The sequence below is a fragment of the Ictalurus furcatus genome, chromosome 27, assembly GCF_023375685.1.
Source record: "Ictalurus furcatus strain D&B chromosome 27, Billie_1.0, whole genome shotgun sequence".
Taxonomy (NCBI): Eukaryota; Metazoa; Chordata; class Actinopteri; order Siluriformes; family Ictaluridae; genus Ictalurus; species Ictalurus furcatus.
Window position 1 is genome coordinate 19332850 of NC_071281.1, and position 10364 is coordinate 19343213.

Sequence of the window (10364 nt, forward strand, 5' to 3'; positions counted from 1 at the left end):
TGTGTGTGTGTGTGTGTGTGTGTGTGCGCCTTATGGGGGGGGAGACATAATCTAATACACTGCTAATTAGCCTGTTAGCTAGCAGACCCTCCTGCGTGACGCAGCGTTAGCAGATGAACCTCTCCGTGGTTTCTCTAGACTCCTTATTGTCAGTGTTAATTCTAATAAGGGCACTTCTATTGAACACTAGCGTTTGGGATGCAACCATAAAAGATAAAACCCCACAGAGGAGAGTGTCGGGGCTTTAACTAGCATGCAGGCTCTCATCCAACTGGGCTTGTAAATGTTAAATTTATCTTTCCCGCGTTTATTATGTTATTTATTGAAGGCAGTAATAAATAGGAGCGAGAGCTGGTTTGAGCACGCGGATTTTAATAAAATAAGTGCAGCCACTGCAGGGGGTCGCGCCGAGTCTCAGCTCTGTGAGCAGGAAAGTAAATAATGAAATATCTCTGCGAGTCAGCAGGAAAACACACAGCGAGGAACGAGAGACAAATCGTCCTGCTGAAGTGAGAATGACTCGAACGCAGAGGTTTTCATCGTGGGTCTTGGGATTATCTCTCATATGGATGGGATGAGGAGAAGAAGAGCTGCATGAAAATGTCACGCTGTACTGATTATACACATCACCTCAAACATACAGTAACCTGGACCTGCTCACTGTCTGGAGGCTGCTTCTGTACCTATGATGCCAATGTCACTAACAATTGCTGTATAGCCTCCATTTTAGCATGATGCACTAAATCTGCATGTGTACATCATCACACTCTCCTCACAGGCATTGTTCATCTGAATCATCTGAATGTACAAGCATCTGCAGACTTTAGGCCACTCCTCCTTCCTGAGTTTCCTACCTGAGTCCACTGCCCAAGTCCCCTACCCGAGTCCCGTTCCCGAGGTCCCCTACCTGAGTGTTCTACCGGAGTCCCATGCCCGAGTCTCCTACCTGAGGTCCCCTACCCGAGTCTCCTATATGAGTCCTCTACCTGTGGCTCCTACCTGAGTCTCCTACACAACACCATAGACACACAACACTATACACACAACACTGAACCCAAAGCACAAGTAAGTGAATGTAGAATCACAGAACGTGAAATAAATAGTAAAATGTTTTTGGTGTGTATGAGTGAATTTGTGACTAATCAGTGGTCAGTTCAGTCCTAACTATTTTAACTTTAGCTCAATCATCACATTGAACCCCAACATCTCCAACACCCCAACACCTCTAACACCCCAATACCACAACACCTCCAACACCCCAACACCTCTAACACCCCAATACCACAACACCTCCAACACCCCAACACCTCTAACACCCCAATACCTCCAACACCTCCAACACCTCCAACACCCCAACACCTCTAACACCCCAATACCACAACACCTCCAACACCCCAACACCTCTAACACCCCAATACCACAACACCTCCAACACCCCCAACACCTCCAACACCCCAACACCTCCAATACCCCAATACCACAACACCTCCAACACCCCCAACACCTCCAATACCTCCAACACCCCCAACACCTCCAACACCTCCAACACCCCAACACCTCCAATACCCCAATACCACAACACCTCCAACACCCCAACACCTCTAACACCCCAACACCTCTAACACCCCAATACCATAACACCTCCAACACCCCAACACCTCTAACACCCCAACACCTCTAACACCCCAATACCACAACACCTCCAACACCCCAACACCTCTAACACCCCAACACCTCCAACACCTCCAACACCCCAATACCTCCAACACCCCAATACCACAACACCCCAACACCTCCAACACTCCAACACCTCCAACACCCCAACACCTCCAATACCCCTAACACCTCCAACACCTCCAACACCCCAATACCACAACACCCCAATACCTCCAATACCCCAATACCACAACACCTCCAACACCCCAACACCTCCAACACCCCAATACCTCCAACACCCCAATACCACAACACCCCAACACCTCCAATACCCCTAACACCTCCAATACCTCCAACACCCCAATACCACAACACCCCAATACCCCAATACCACAACACCTCCAACACCCCAACACCTCTAACACCCCAATACCACAACACCTCCAACACCTCCAACACCCCCAATACCTCCAACACCCCCAACACCTCCAACACCCCAACACCTCTAACACCCCAATACCACAACACCTCCAACACCCCCAACACCTCCAATACCTCCAACACCCCCAACACCTCCAACACCTCCAACACCCCAACACCTCCAATACCCCAATACCACAACACCTCCAACACCCCAACACCTCTAACACCCCAACACCTCCAACACCTCCAACACCCCAATACCTCCAACACCCCAATACCACAACACCCCAACACCTCCAACACTCCAACACCTCCAACACCTCCAATACCCCTAACACCTCCAACATTTCTGCTCCACCTAATAATCCAGTCCACACTTTACATCTGTCACTCACCTGTCCACTATTCACACCTGTCTTTCATTTCCTGCTCATTATCTCTGTGTGTTCAGTTTTTCTGAGGTTTTGTGATGTTAATGTGTGAGAGTTCTGAAACTCATTCTTTTTTTATGATTAAAAGTCTATTTCTTATAAGTTTGTTAATTTGGATTTGTTATTAAAACTCAGAACTCCATCCACCTTTGACCCTTTGTCTGTTACCTAGATACATATATCTTTCTTATGGAAATAAATGGATGAAAAAATCTTGGAAAGGTGTGAACCCACACTGAGCAAGTCACTGAAGAGAAAATTTCAAAAGGAAAGACCAACCAGAGAAAGTTCACTTTTCCCTAATGGCTCGGATTAAACACAAACTCTGAACTAAAATGGACCAAAGAAGACTCGACATGTGGTCAGAGCAGGCCACTGAGATGGAGCTAGTTAGAAAGCTGGACTTGGATGATTTGGTGGACGAGTGAGGAGAAAAGTCACGTGAGGTAAGATGCTCAATGAAAATAACAATGAATAAAAGTGGTAAAAATAGTTACTAGTAATAAAATAAAAATAGAAATATTCTTTGAAAACTGTTCACACTGTGTTGCGGGGCGGGGCAGGGAGTTGTGGGACGGAAGGTTGTGGGGCGAGGTGGGTGGAAGGTTGTGGGGCAGGGTGTTGTGGAGTGGGGGTGGGGTAGTGTGTGGTGGGGTATTGTGGGGTATTGTGGGGTAGTGTGTTATGAAGCGGGGTGGTTGCATTAGTTGTGTTGGAGAAGGGGCCGTGCAGATAGGATTTGGACTGCAGTTGATAGAAACATAAATAGTGGAGAAGTTCAACACAACAGACTTCCTGTAGAAACTGTAATGAATTTCCTGCTTACACAACTGCACTATTTCAGCATGTAGTATTAGCACATTTATAGAAGGGGTGTATTTATTTATAATCGCACTATCCGGTGTCACCCAGATGAGGACGGGTTCCTTCTGAGTCCGGTTCCTCGAGGTTTCTTCCTCATATCGTCTCGGGGAGTTTTTCCTCACCACGTCTCCTCTGGCTGCTCATTAGAGATAAATTCATACATTTAACATCTATATCCTGAATGTATATATTTCTGTACCGCTGCTCTGGGACCAAGTCCACTGTTAAACACGCTGCACACAACACTGAACTGAACCGAACGCGGAACTCTTAGGTTCCTGCTGGTCTCTGACAGTTACAGATCATTTCTGAGATCAAAGCTTTTAACAGAAGAAATGAATTATAATATCATGTGATGTAATTCTATGTGATTTGTGTATATATTTACGTGAGACCCGTGCAGCGTGGTGATGAAGGACATTCAGCTCAACACTTCGGTGATGATGTAATAATGTGCACATGAACGTGGTGAAGATGGTGTTTGTATTTTATTATTGTTTTGCGTTTGTCGAGCTGCAGACGGTTGAAATCCCTCCAGGCCGAGGTTTATGTGCTTATTGTGACACGGCAGACTCTGAGTTCACTCGTTTTTTATTTTTTAACAAAGCAGAAAACTTCGCTAAGCAGCTGTCAGTGTTTCTGCACTTCTTCATGCATCACAGAGAAAACACGGCTTTACTGCGTGTCACTCTGTCGCCTCAGCAAACACATGGTCTCCGTGGAAATAGACGGCCTTTAATAAGCAACACTGTGTAGACAAATCCATCTCTCTCTCTCTCACACACACACACACACACACACACACACATACACACACACAGCTCTTCCATTAGCAGCACAGTGTACACGTTTAAGACCTTGTGGGAGAAAATATTCAAATGTCGCAGCATTCAAGATTCATTTAATTACATTTGCTTAATTTAAATTTCTTTTCATAATTACCTACTGCTGTGTGAGAAGAACATGAGGAGAGTGTGTGGACTGTGTGTGGAGAACATGAGTGTGTGGACTGTGTGTGGAGAACATGAGTGTGTGGACTGTGTGTGGAGAACATGAGGAGAGTGTGTGGACTGTGTGTGGAGAACATGAGTGTGTGGACTGTGTGTGGAGAACATGAGGAGAGTGTGTGGACTGTGTGTGGAGAACATGAGTGTGTGGACTGTGTGTGGAGAACATGAGGAGAGTGTGTGGACTGTGTGTGGAGTACATGAGTGTGTGGACTGTGTGTGGAGAACATGAGGAGAGTGTGTGGACTGTGTGTGGAGAACATGAGGAGAGTGTGTGGACTGTGTGTGGAGAACATGAGGAGAGTGTGTGGACTGTGTGTGGAGAACATGAGTGTGTGGACTGTGTGTGGAGAACATGAGGAGAGTGTGTGGACTGTGTGTGGAGAACATGAGGAGAGTGTGTGGACTGTGTGTGGAGAACATGAGGAGAGTGTGTGGACTGTGTGTGGAGAACATGAGGAGAGTGTGTGGACTGTGTGTGGAGAACATGAGGAGAGTGTGTGGACTGTGTGTGGAGAACATGAGGAGAGTGTGTGGACTGTGTGTGGAGAACATGAGGAGAGTGTGTAGAAAGCATGCAGAGAATGTGAGGAGAGCGTGAGAATCCTGGCTGATGTTGTGGTGTTCAACTTTGCTTCATCTTGTGCACTTCCTGTATGGTCTGAGTGCAGCTTTCTTTGTAAAATGAATCTGTCACCATGGTAACCATCCATCCATTAGAGAATGCTGGAGAGCCGAAATGCAGCGTGTCTTTGTTTTGACTGAGGAGAAATGAAAAGAAAATAAACTCAGTCCATTAACCTGAAAGCTTTACACACACACACACACACACACACACACACAGGTCTATCAGTGTGTGTTCAGTAGTAGTACACTGAACCTACAGTGCTGTGCATAAGTATTCACGCCCCTGAACTTTTCCACATTGTGTAGTTTTACAGTCAGGATCTGAAATGAACTTCACTGAGATGTTTATTATTTAATACACACATGTCTAACACTGTGTAAATCAAACAGAAAAATTTCTGGCTGCGTAAGTATTCACCCCCATGGGTCAGTACTTGACAGAACAACCTTTAGATGTTCAAAGTTCTGATTTTTTTGTGCCCAAACTCTGATATAATTGGACACGTCTTTATGCTTCTTTCAGGAAACTCACAGTGGCCGTATTTTACAGCTGGTGTCTGCGTGAGCTTCTGTTTCTCAGACTTCTACTGAGCTGGAGAACATCTTCAAACCTGCTTTATATACAGCTGGTGTAAATGTAGAGATAACAGTGAGAGAGATATGAAAGATGAGTCGCTGTCTGGTACTGGTACTGAGAGGTAATCAATGCAGCTGGAACCACCAGAGCCGCACTAGCATTGAGTGCAACAAGTCCGTTTAGAGGTTTCACAGTGATGGGGGTGAATACTTATGCAATCACAGTGTTTACAGTTTTTATTCGTGAATCATTTTACAGACTACCCAGATTTCCACACTCCTCAGTATTATGGGAATTTTGTTTATCTGTATTATGTAAAATCCTGGCAAAGTCTGGTTCAGTTCCAGACAGTACCGCTACACACTACAGTACCAATATACACTACAGTACCAATATACACTACAGTACCGCTACACACTACAGTACCGCTACACACTACAGTACCGCTACACACTACAGTACCAATATACACTACAGTACCAATATACACTACAGTACCGCTACACACTACAGTACCAATACACACTACAGTACCAATACACACTACAGTACCGCTACACACTACAGTACCAATATACACTACAGTACCGCTACACACTACAGTACCAATATACACTACAGTACCAATATACACTACAGTACCAATATACACTACAGTACCAATACACACTACAGTACCAATATACACTACAGTACCGCTACACACTACAGTACCAATATACACTACAGTACCGCTACACACTACAGTACCAATACACACTACAGTACCGCTACACACTACAGTACCAATATACACTACAGTACCGCTACACACTACAGTACCAATACACACTACAGTACCAATACACACTACAGTACCGCTACACACTACAGTACCAATACACACTACAGTACCAATACACACTACAGTACCGCTACACACTACAGTACCAATATACACTACAGTACCGCTATACACTACAGTACCGCTACACACTACAGTACCGCTACACACTACAGTACCAATATACACTACAGTACCGCTACACACTACAGTACCGCTACACACTACAGTACCAATATACACTACAGTACCGCTACACACTACAGTACCGCTACACACTACAGTACCGCTACACACTACAGTACCAATATACACTACAGTACCGCTACACACTACAGTACCAATATACACTACAGTACCGCTACACACTACAGTACCAATACACACTACAGTACCAATACACACTACAGTACCGCTACACACTACAGTACCAATATACACTACAGTACCGCTACACACTACAGTACCAATATACACTACAGTACCGCTACACACTACAGTACCAATATACACTACAGTACCGCTACACACTACAGTACCGCTACACACTACAGTACCAATACACACTACAGTACCGCTACACACTACAGTACCGCTACACACTACAGTACCAATATACACTACAGTACCAATATACACTACAGTACCGCTACACACTACAGTACCAATATACACTACAGTACCGCTACACACTACAGTACCAATATACACTACAGTACCGCTACACACTACAGTACCAATACACACTACAGTACCGCTACACACTACAGTACCAATATACACTACAGTACCGCTACACACTACAGTACCAATATACACTACAGTACCGCTACACACTACAGTACCAATATACACTACAGTACCGCTACACACTACAGTACCAATATACACTACAGTACCAATATACACTACAGTACCGCTACACACTACAGTACCAATATACATTACAGTACCGCTACACACTACAGTACCGCTACACACTACAGTACCAATATACACTACAGTACCGCTACACACTACAGTACCAATATACACTACAGTACCGCTACACACTACAGTACCAATATACACTACAGTACCGCTACACACTACAGTACCAATATACATTACAGTACCAATACACACTACAGTACCAATATACACTACAGTACCGCTACACACTACAGTACCAATATACACTACAGTACCGCTACACACTACAGTACCAATATACACTACAGTACCAATATACACTACAGTACCGCTACACACTACAGTACCAATATACACTACAGTACCGCTACACACTACAGTACCAATATACACTACAGTACCGCTACACACTACAGTACCGCTACACACTGTGGAGAAGTTCACTTACTTACTTCACCACACTTCTACAAACTGTAGGTTTAAACCTTGTATACGCAGTACCTGTGTCTGTACCTGTGTCTGTACCTGTGTCTGTACCTGTGTCTGTACCTGTACCTGTTGCCTTTACGGAGAGCTTCTGGTGTTCGAGATGCTAATGCTCCTCTCACAGTTCTCTTGAAGCAGCTGTTAGTCATTAAGAATAAGAGAAATAAAGTTCCTGCTATAAAGTGAGAGTCTGCAAGAACCATGTAGTTTAACCCTCTAACAACAGGACTTGCACTGAAGAGGAGACAAGAACCTGCTGTTCTAGGAAAAGAATCAAGAGTGGTAACTGCTTCATCATTGCACCCCATCACTCAGTATTTTACTGTAACACACACACACACACACACACACACACACACACACACACAGTGTTTATTAGTCCCTAAAAACACTGTTTTTCTGCTAAAAGTGTACAGAAGTGCTGAGAGCCAATCAGATTGCAGCCTTCAGAATTCTGAAGCTTGTGGCCAGAAAAGTGTACTAAAGACATGAGACACTCTGTAACTTGTGGGCGGAGCCTCTGAAGCTGAGACTAACGCTGAAACAATCCCACAATGCACTGGGGCTCAGAGATAATATTTTTTTCTACAGAAGAATATTTTTTATTTTCATGTTTTTATTTGTTTGATTTTTTTCGAGGAATCAACGGGCAACAGATCCATCTGTCCTCTGTGCTGAAGTCCAGCACCGAGTTGTGTTGTTATTCAAACAAACAGCTTGTGTTGTCACAGCTGCTCTGTGTGTGTGTGTGTGTGTGTGTGTGTGTGTGTGTGTGTGTGTGTGTGTGATGAATATGTGAACTAGAAATGCAGCACAAGCAGCACTTAGTGATTCATGCTTTTAGCTAAAATAGATTTTGGCATTGGCCCAGTGTCCACACACACACACACACACACACACACACAGAGCAGAAGTTGTGCATGATTTATGCTCGGGTTTGGGAGCAAATAGTAATTTGTGGTTCTACAGATGTGAATAAAGGTTAGGTATTTTCATATCCATGTAAAATTAATTTCAGAACCGTGTCCCAAACCACGCCCCTTTCACTCGCCACAGTGCATTGTGGGAATTCTGTAGGTTTACTCCAATATACAGTTGAACACAACGAACTGAAGATGATGGAGGTCCTCTTTATTCTGTTAGAGATTAGGCTGAAACTGAGCCGTCTTTCATTTTGGCTGTGTGTGTGTTCCTGTGTGTGTGTGTGTATGTGTATGTATGTGTGTGTGTGTGTGTGTGTGTGTGTGCATGCATGTGCAGTCTGGCATGAATAAAGAAGCAATTTGTTGTGCATTGATGTCTCCAGGTATATGCATTTGTCTTCTTCTGTGTGTGTGTGTGTGTGTGTGTGTGTGTGTGTGTGTGTGTGTAAGACTATAAAGCTGTATAGGTGTGTGTGGATTTTCATTAGTGAAGACTCATTGTGCCATCGATGATGGAAGCAGCCACGGCTCAGTGCGCACACACACACACACACACACACACACACACAGCCACTGGGTTCAGGACCTGCATATTAATGGTGTTGACTGAACGCTGAGATCAGAGAAGCAGAAATCACAGTGAGACTGAAACTCGGAACCTTTCTGTTTATCTTTCTGTAAATAAATCTGCTTGTTTCTGCTTCATCTGAGGTGTGTGTGTGTGTGTGTGTGTGTGTGTGTGTGTGTGTGTGTGTGTGTGTGTGTCACTGCTTACAGGATGATCTGTGCTGTAATATGAGTGTGTTCTGTCTTTTGATACCTAAAAAACACATACATACACTGTTCTACACTGTCCCTGAATGTTCCTCATGGTTCCTGACAGTTCCTGAATGTTCTCATGGTTCCTGACAGTTCCTGAATGTTCCTCATGGTTCCTGACAGTTCCTGAATGTTCCTCATGGTTCCTGACAGTTCCTCATGGTTGTTCCTGACAGTTCCTGAATGTTCCTCATGGTTCTTGACAGTTCCTGAATGTTCCTCATGGTTCCTGACAGTTCCTGAATGTTCCTCATGGTTCTTCCTGAATGTTCCTCATGGTTCCTGACAGTTCCTGAATGTTCCTCATGGTTCTTGACAGTTATTATAGTCATTATAATTTAGGGTTTGATTTTTGAGCATTTGGTGATTATTCAGACATTCGGACTCGTCTGTGCCCAGTATTTCTCTGTCTTCTCTCTCCATGTCTCTGTAAGAGGTTCCGTGTAGATTAATTAGTGTAACTGTACATGAGCCAGAAATAGTCCCAAGATCATTTTCTCTCACAGTTTCTGGGCAGAACGCCGGCCTATAGATCATAAAATAATAAGAGAACGAGCACAATGGGCTCTTTCTGCTTATTATGGTTTGTAACAAATTGAAATTAATTCAGCGAGGGGAATTAGTGTCTCACCTCTCTCCTTGTCTCTCTTTCACACGACTGCTGCTTTTTATGCTAGAGGCTAATTTATAACGTATAAAGTCTGCCTGCTGGGAGCGTGGTTAGCATTGAGCTTCCTGTATCATTAACAAACCTGTACAGAGTTGAATATGCAGCATAGCGGACCAAGCAACAAAAACCTTCTTACTGATAAAAAA